Raw genomic sequence first — 8,623 nt, 5'->3', positions numbered from 1 at the left:
ATGAGTCTATTCAACGAGGCTATCAGGCCAGTGAGAGTGAGCCAAACCTGTACCAGCTCCAGCCATTTCTTTGTCCGTGGGATTGTTGGTTTCTTTCTCTCTCTTTCCCTCTTTGTTCCTCACTTTTTCTCACACATACACACACAAGGAGACAAACTTATTTTGAAGTGGATGGATGTGTCGCCTGAATAGATAATAGCCAGTTATTCACTTTCTCATTCCTTCCGTCCTTTGTTTTCTATTTTTCCCAGTCACTCAGCGGAAGAAATCGTCTCCTTCTTCTTCATGTCATCCATTGATTTCGCCCTTTCATTGCTCCTGACCACAGTCAAATTAAACCACCCATGGGCCGGATTTCTGTTCATGCTCCCGTCATCTCTCTCGGTTGCATGCTGGCTAGCATTACCCATGGGGAGTAGGGTTTCCTGTAGCGCTGTGGGGGGGGCATGTTTCTCACATTACCACCTGTTTTACAGCTGTTATATATACATATATATATATATATATATATGTATATATATATACATATATATATTTTTAAAAAATGCATTTCATTTTGTAAAAAGTCCTTGATGATGTCACAGTTTTTATAATTACTTTGATGTGAGTTCAGCTATTTTACTTTGCGTCATAGTTAAATTCATGCGGTCGGACCATGACCGCCATCCGTATTTAAAGGTCTGTATGTGTTTGTTTTGGATTACGTAATAAAGATCTAATGTTTGGTTTACCTGGTGGTTGAATTGCACCTGCTATCAGAAGATTACTGTAATCTTTTTTTTATTCATTATCCCTCTTTGTAAATTATTTGGCAGCACTTGATTTAAAGATAACGTTGAGTAAAATACTGACGTCAAAATCTGCCAGTGGGAGGCGAGTGATTTATTTATTTAGTGTTTTATTACAATCATAAATGTTCTCTTGCAGTTTTCTTAAAACAAGAAGAAAACTATTTCAAACAAGTTGAATTTAACATGTTAGGATTAAAACACATGAACAAAGGAAAGTTTGAGTGAGTGTTGACAGTTTACACCCAAAGTTCATTATAAAAACTGGATATGAGTTTTAAAAGAATATCATATTGCTTTCAGTTTATGTATTTATGGTCATAATGTATGTAATAAAAGACAACTAAAAGCAAAATGGCAGCCTAGAATGCAGCGAAACATAACATGATAAGAGGCACAGTAAAATGCTAAGTCGATTGATTTTCCCTATTCAGTTGCTGCCTGAAAATGCTTTGTCCTCGATTACACATTGAAAACGTATCTATGAACACATCATTCTGTGCTGAAACATAGCACAATGTTCTCTCCTAAGATAAAGACACATGTCGCACAACGCCACAACAACTGTCGATGTGTCTAAAGAGTCCCGTTCATTTCAAAGGAACACTTGTCTGGCGCCGTGAAGGAAATTCCTTCAATGTAAACAGTGGCAGAGAGAAAGATCACGCCTCTGATAAACCGACGTAGCCTAAATGGCTTTAATCAGAGCATCTAACGGCAGAGGAAATGCGTGCTGCACCCCGGGGTGATGAGGTGATAAAGTGCAGCAGCCGCTGCACGCGGCCCTCATCGGCTTTCAAACAGGCTCAACATGCCAGAGAGATTCTAGAGGTCCTGCGACAGGTGATACACATCACACACGTGAAGCACATGTAGCTTTATCTGAGACATTCAAAGCCGCAATGCAAACGCATACCCACATGCAGCCATGATTAATGACATGCCAGGTGAGCTTTGGCAGCGCTGCGGCTGTTTGTCTTGCCGTGAGAGGATTCATTTACAACCTGGGTCACTCAGTTTACACACTCAGCATTAAGTAGTGCACTTCAACACTGTCTTGTAAAGATTTAGTTAACCTGCTCCGCCAAATACGTGCTGATGTTGTAATTACTGAATGGATTAAGTTGACTACAGTTTACAATATGTGTCCCTAAACTACACAGAAGTCATTGAGATAAAGCCGTGGGGGAATGCTACTAAAGCCCTTTGTTAAGGCACAATGAGTAGGATTTTATAGACTCGTACAAAAGTAATCCCTCTCAATCATCTCTTATGACCCACTAGAGGTGTGTAGCTGTGTCTGTATCTGCAGACATCCTACTCTTCTGCCTGTATTTTGCTGTGTTCAGACGTTTCCTCTATAAAAACATAAAGACCAAAATGCTTACGATCGTAAGCATGCGAAAATGGCGGACACAGCGGCGGAAAAATGTAAATATAGGGTGGTGAAACGCAAAGGTCCATTAGAAACAATAGAGAATCTGAGATTGGCTTTCAGCCGCTAGCAAGTATCCTAACCCTACACACGGTCAAGGGGCGTGGCTTATAGTCGTTGAACTGGGGAGGAGGAGCCAACTTTGAATGTTGATTTATTTTATATTTAACCAAAACCATGATATTTCCATTACATTTCATGACTACATATCAGAAAATAGTCATGCTTTAGTTATCGGTAGCTGATATATTGAATGTTCTCAGATGCGGTAAATGTTTCCTCGTTGTGCTGATTCATACATGTACCAGGAACTTCCCCTTTTTCATCATCGGCCACCACTTCTGTTAATCTTCAGCATCACTACGTCAACTCTCACCCAGAAACGTTGTGGTCATCAACACCACACAGACCAATAAGGAGAGTAAGTGTTTGTTCTCAGGCATGTGGGCACCGAGGGTTTCACAATCACAATGGCATCAGCAGAGATAAGCTTCTTGTTAAATACACTGAAACTGACATTCACTTTCATTCCCACAGATTAAGACATTCACATTTGACATGTGAATGTCAGAATAACTTCTGAACGTTTATCGACAAACAGTCCTGAGAGCATCCAGATTAAGTGACATGGGTGTTGTCGGGGAGGCTGACGAGCACACTTGAGAAACAGTCGTCATCAGACAGAAGGTTATCAAAGAGAATGGGAACAGCTATGTCAATGTAACGCTTGACAAATGTGTTTAAATATGTGTTGTTAAGTTAAATATGTAGATGGGTACTAATTAAAGGTAAAAGTCATACCTGAATGGAACGAAACGGAACATTTGGCAGCTAAAGCTAATTATAAATTGCCATTTACAGATAAAAACTCACAAAATACAGTCACAAAATCACTTGTATTTATTTTTGAAGGATTCATCTATAAGAAAAAACGGTAGTATTGCATGCAATATATGTTCATGTAATTACTATTATACATATATCACTGACAACTCACTGCTTCTGTGTAGTTAAGTGTTGGTTAATTGTTGACCAGGTTATCTTTGTCCACGCCGCTGACAGAGAGTTAATGTGTAACACGTGTGACACGTTTTATATTCTTTAAAAGAGCAACGGTTGATTCATTTTTACAAACTGTGTTCATGCTGCAAAAGAAATGCATCGTATCTGATGCACCAGGGTGCGGCTGTGTTTTGCCTGCTCCATACTTCTGGCACCATATGTTGGTTCTCTGATAATTGAGTTACTCATGATGACGCACTGGGCGTTCTTTTTTGAGGAGACTACTGTGCCGCAAGAGAGTGAACGTGAACACCCAAACCTACTGTGACTGATGAATTAACTGGTTGAGACTGTGGAGAAAGTGCCAAATGCCCCCAAATGGGTTTTATTTGATTTGACTTATTTGACATATATATATATCATAAATGTTTGATTTCTCAACGGTATTGAGTACCTACTTTTAAGAAATCGGTGAAAATAACAATCTTATGTTCATTCAGTAGCTGTTTTGGAGCTTTCAAACACATCTTTTTTAGCAGGTGGAGTTTACCAACAAGCTTTCAATCTCAACTTCAAACCAACATGGAAGTCCTTAAAAGGGCCCTAAAAATATGTTATATCCACGATTCCATGACAACTTGCCAAAGTTCATTTGCCGAGGAAGACGTTTTGTCAGCCCTTTGGGTGCAAATTCAGGAGGCTCATCTTGCCTCGCTGCATGGAGACCCATTCGCAGAAAGACCACGCTTTTGCATTTGATAACGGGGTTCACACCTCTTGGCGTGTTCAATACCTGTTTTCTTCCATTGATGCAGCCATTGCTCTTGATGTTCAGGAAGTGGATGTTACGCAGAGCCTTGACATCAAACCCGGGGGATAATGTCAGTAAATTTTAGTAAAATACAGCCATTGCTTATCCCGTGTAAATGCAGTGCACGAAAAAGAACGTGGGGGGTTGATTTCTAAATCACATGAGGTCTCCTGGTAATACTAGTCCTGTGCAAATAGGGCTTCGGTCTTAAATCTGTTGAACATTTTCACTGTCACGTAATCATACGTTAAAGGTCCTTTCGACCACACGTGCACTTCAATGTCACCATTGACATTATGAATAATTACTGCAAATATTTAAATTCTACAATGCTCCAAAAAATTGCCTTGAATTGCTTGTATAACAGTGGCTGAACCAAATGAGATTTTGCAGCATGTCTGTGCAGCGTAGCAAAAGCTGAATGCAACCGAAGTGCGATCTACCACAGTCCCTCGCCTGCAGGCCCAGTGGCTGTACAAGAGAATACGAAATGACAGCTTCTTTGTAAAACTGACAAATCGTTGGACATGAGGAAGAACTCGGGGGTCAAGGCGGTAAATCTGTGGGATATTGATGCAAGCTTGTTTGTGTGTGTGTGTGTGTGTGTGTGGATGGGAGGCAGAAAAACAGGCCGAAGGAGGGAGAGATACACAAAGATTGCACACAAAGATTGCTCACAAAGTATGCATGGACACAGTGAGCGTTGCTGAGCCGGCACTACAGCTGTCCCAAGCAGGTGTAGTGTTGAACTTCTGACACCAAGACCAGCATATTTCTCCACACGTGCTTTACCTTTTGATGTACAAGTTGTTTCCCAAACCCTCTTGCAACAGATCTCTTGTGCATGTCTCCAAAGGTTTCAAAGGTTCCAAAACGAGTATCAAAACAATTGTTGGATTGGACACAAATTGGACACAAATGGACACATTTCATTCATGTAGGAAAAGGTTAACTGACAATTAAAGGTTCCCACGAGTAGCGCTAGGCAGCAATGCTGTAGCCATAATAGATGAAGCAAAAGAACATGGGCAGGAAACTATAATCAAGAGATCTATATCTTGGTTGAATATGAATGTTAACTTGTGTTTTTACGGTGTTAAGGATCTAACCTTAGCTGGAAACATGTTATCACTGAGCTGAGATTATCAGATTGCATATTGGCATTTACCTCCAAGATTGTCTATGTCAAATGAAATGTCCAATAAAAAGAACATGACGTACTCCGCCACAAACTGTAGTAATGCACCAGTAAAAGGTGGTGAAGAAGACTGTCACGGAAACTTACATTTTATTGTGTTTAAAAATATTTAAAAAACTCTGAACAGTGAGAAAGGGAACCTAAGAAACACTGAATGTGAGTGGGAAACTAAAGATTTAGCAATAAAACGTATAATGTTACAAAAAGTTTTGATTTTAATTATAAAAATATATATTTCTTTAATTATAGGTTGCAGAAGAATAAGCTTTCTCAGACTTTTCCGCATTATTCTTTGATCTCCTGCTTTGCGTTCACACATTTCAGGATGTTACTGCCATGCTCAAGGGATGCTTGAAAATGGGTTCATCAAAAGTGATGTAACAGCAGAACAGTGTGTTTCCCCTCTGCTGCTTTAATGAGTTGATCTGATGTCTTTGCAGATAATGATGATTGCTGGGTTAATTATCATGCTGTAATACACAGGGGCATCAGGAAGCTGGTTGGGCTGGCTGCTGTTTTTCTATCGCCGTGCTTCATGTGAGATGCTGTTCCCAAATCTGCTGCATAAGCCTGCTGACCTGAATTCAGTGTTTGGATGATCGCTTTGTAAAGTGTTTCGACTCACTCTGCTCCAGGGTCCTCAGCAGCAACAAAAACTCACAATTCAGCTCAAAATGGGGCTTGATTTTATGAGCATTTCTTTTATAGGATGTATTCAACATTCATTATTTTGCGTGACATTTCTCTGACCTACACATCTGATGTCACCGCCTTATCTGTACGGCTCCAAAACCAGATACTCGCTGTGTCTCAGTGTTGGCAAAGCAAACACGAATGCCTCCGTCATTTGAAGTAAAAACAGAGAGAGTAAGGCCGGGTGATTAGCATCACGCTTCCTCCCCAGTGAGCTGTGGAGGGGGAGCGACCGGCCTCCTTATGCAACCAGACACTGTCTGTTTGGCACCCACATATCAAACTGGTGTATAAATACCGAGAGAAATGGGTTAACAGGTTTGTGCACAAAAGAAAAAGTCAAAGGTTTTCATGGATAAGGATCACACATTTATCTGTTTGTACATCACACAGTGCACGGAGTGGCCATCAGAGTTTATGGGTTCATGGGATGCAGAGACACGTGTGTGTGTGTGTGTGTGTGTGTGTGTGTGTGTGTGTGTGTGTGTGTAGGGGTTGGACAAAATATTTAAATGTGCAATACCTGATGTGTTTGGCAGTAAGGAAAAGATCACAATTCGACTTAGCGTTATTGTTTTTGCTACAAAAGATGTGAAAGTCAGTGATTAAGTCTGACCTTTGGCATTGTTCTTTTATCTGTCTTGTCATTTTTTGCCATAATGTCTGTTTACATCCCAGGTTCAGCATCACTTTCATGTTGTCAAAGTGCATTTTTCTATTTTAAAATTCAAAATGATGTGAAATGCAGTCAAGCATTGTTTCTTACAGCACTCAAATAAAGGTGCATAAATAAAATGAACACCCAATAATGAAGGGAGAATTGTACTTGCCCCAAAAAGCTAAAAAGGTGTTTCAGAGGCTAATATTTGGATTATGGATTACATCAGCCAATTTCCTGCTTCTGCACAATCATTCCCCTTAAGATGATTATCAATGAACAAAGGTCTGCATTTACTAATGATTAAGCCATCTTAAAATGTGTTAATTCAGGGGTGGTTTGCACCTGAGGCTTAGTTCTGGTTGTGGTTCAACACAGCACTCCCTCATCACTGACTTTTTCTTTAAGAAACAATGAAAACCGTTGTAACAATGTGCCGAGCTGGTGAGAGTCTCGTTCTCAGTTATGGGTCAAGGTCTTTCTTAAGATCCGTCCTTAGAAAGTAGATCTCATTATCTTAATAGAGCACACAGCAGCTTTAATCCAAAGCCTCAAACTCACAGTCGCTGGCTGTAATTCTGTTCGACTGCATGCTCACTGATCATTAAACATCGGAGGCAGAAAGGTTTAATAAGATCTCAATTTTCACCTCAGACTTTAACCCTGATTCTGTCAGTCAAACAGGTCTGAGGCTTGTGCGAGTTTCCCAAAGACCTCAATCCTTTGAGCAAGCATCAATATCAGACTGGGACATTACTGGATCAGATAGGAAAACATGGCGAAATGACATTTCATGTGATGTCATTTGAGGCAGCAGTCGGTTGTGGCTGAAAATGTCAAATATATCTGGAGGTGTGGAGTCAGAAAGGGGTGAGTTTACCAGATATCTGTAGCCCGCTCTTTATCTCTGAATACAGCTGGCTGCTCAAGTCTACAAACAGAACCGTCTGCCGTCAAGTTGCATTGTGGGTAATGGAGGCAGCTGGTTTTGACCAGGAAGAAGACTGCATGGAATTGACAGACGATATCTCTGGTTCTCCTACATTGATTTCGCCCAATTTCTTTTATGAGACCGACAATGTTGGAAAAAGGCAGAGTGCAATGCTGAACTAGTGTAGCACTCTTATAAGGGACAATGGGGACATAGCTGTCCACATATGACAAAGAATACAAATGCTTTTTATTCTTTCCCTCTCTAGAATATGGGACCTTTAACTTTTAATCAATGTCTTCTTTTATTTTGAAGCAGGTGCTAAAATACTGTGACAGTATCAAAAAGCTCAAAGCACAGAGAAAAGCACTCTTCAGTGTTTATAAAACTGTGCCTTTTAAACGAGCCGTCAGGACTTCCGTAAGGTTGGGATGTCACAACAAAACGGTCACCAGATAGACGAGTCGCAAAACTGTGTGTAGAAGACACACACAGTGAGTCCCTGTCTGCAGTGATGCTGTGAAGACGGCGACAGAAGCTGATTCAGAAGATCGCTGACCAATCAGAGCAGACTAAGGGGGGCTTAAAGAGACAGGCACCAAAACAGAGCGTTCGAGACAAAGGGTGAAAACTGATACATGCAGACAGACAACATGAGGAAAATAGAATGTTCTTTGAACATTAAAGCAGGTGAACACGTTCGACTAGAAAGCCTAAAAATGAGCACGATATGTCTCCTTTAATGTCTCGTTTAATGACCGTCATGTTATTAGGTTACGCCCTTTCACCACAATCTTTTGCCACATCATGCTAATGGTAATAGTGGTTAGCAGGTACAGTACAAAATGAAGATAAGATATGATGAAACATTATCAATCAGTCAAGAAATGAGGTCATTGCAGCAGTAAAAATGTAGGATTCGGCAGTGAGGAAACTTGAGTACACAAGGAGCATGAAATAAGCAGAAATAGCATCTGTGGTGTTATGGAAACCATGGAGCAAAAAGTCACAGAAATGGATGGATTTCTTTATACTATCACTGTTAAATGCTATTTACTTGATTAAAGGGCTTAAAGAATGTACATATTTAAAATTCCTCCCAAAATC

This window comes from Pholis gunnellus (genome assembly GCF_910591455.1).
Source record: "Pholis gunnellus genome assembly, chromosome: 20".
Classification (NCBI taxonomy): domain Eukaryota; kingdom Metazoa; phylum Chordata; class Actinopteri; order Perciformes; family Pholidae; genus Pholis; species Pholis gunnellus.
This window is presented reverse-complemented; position numbering follows the sequence as displayed.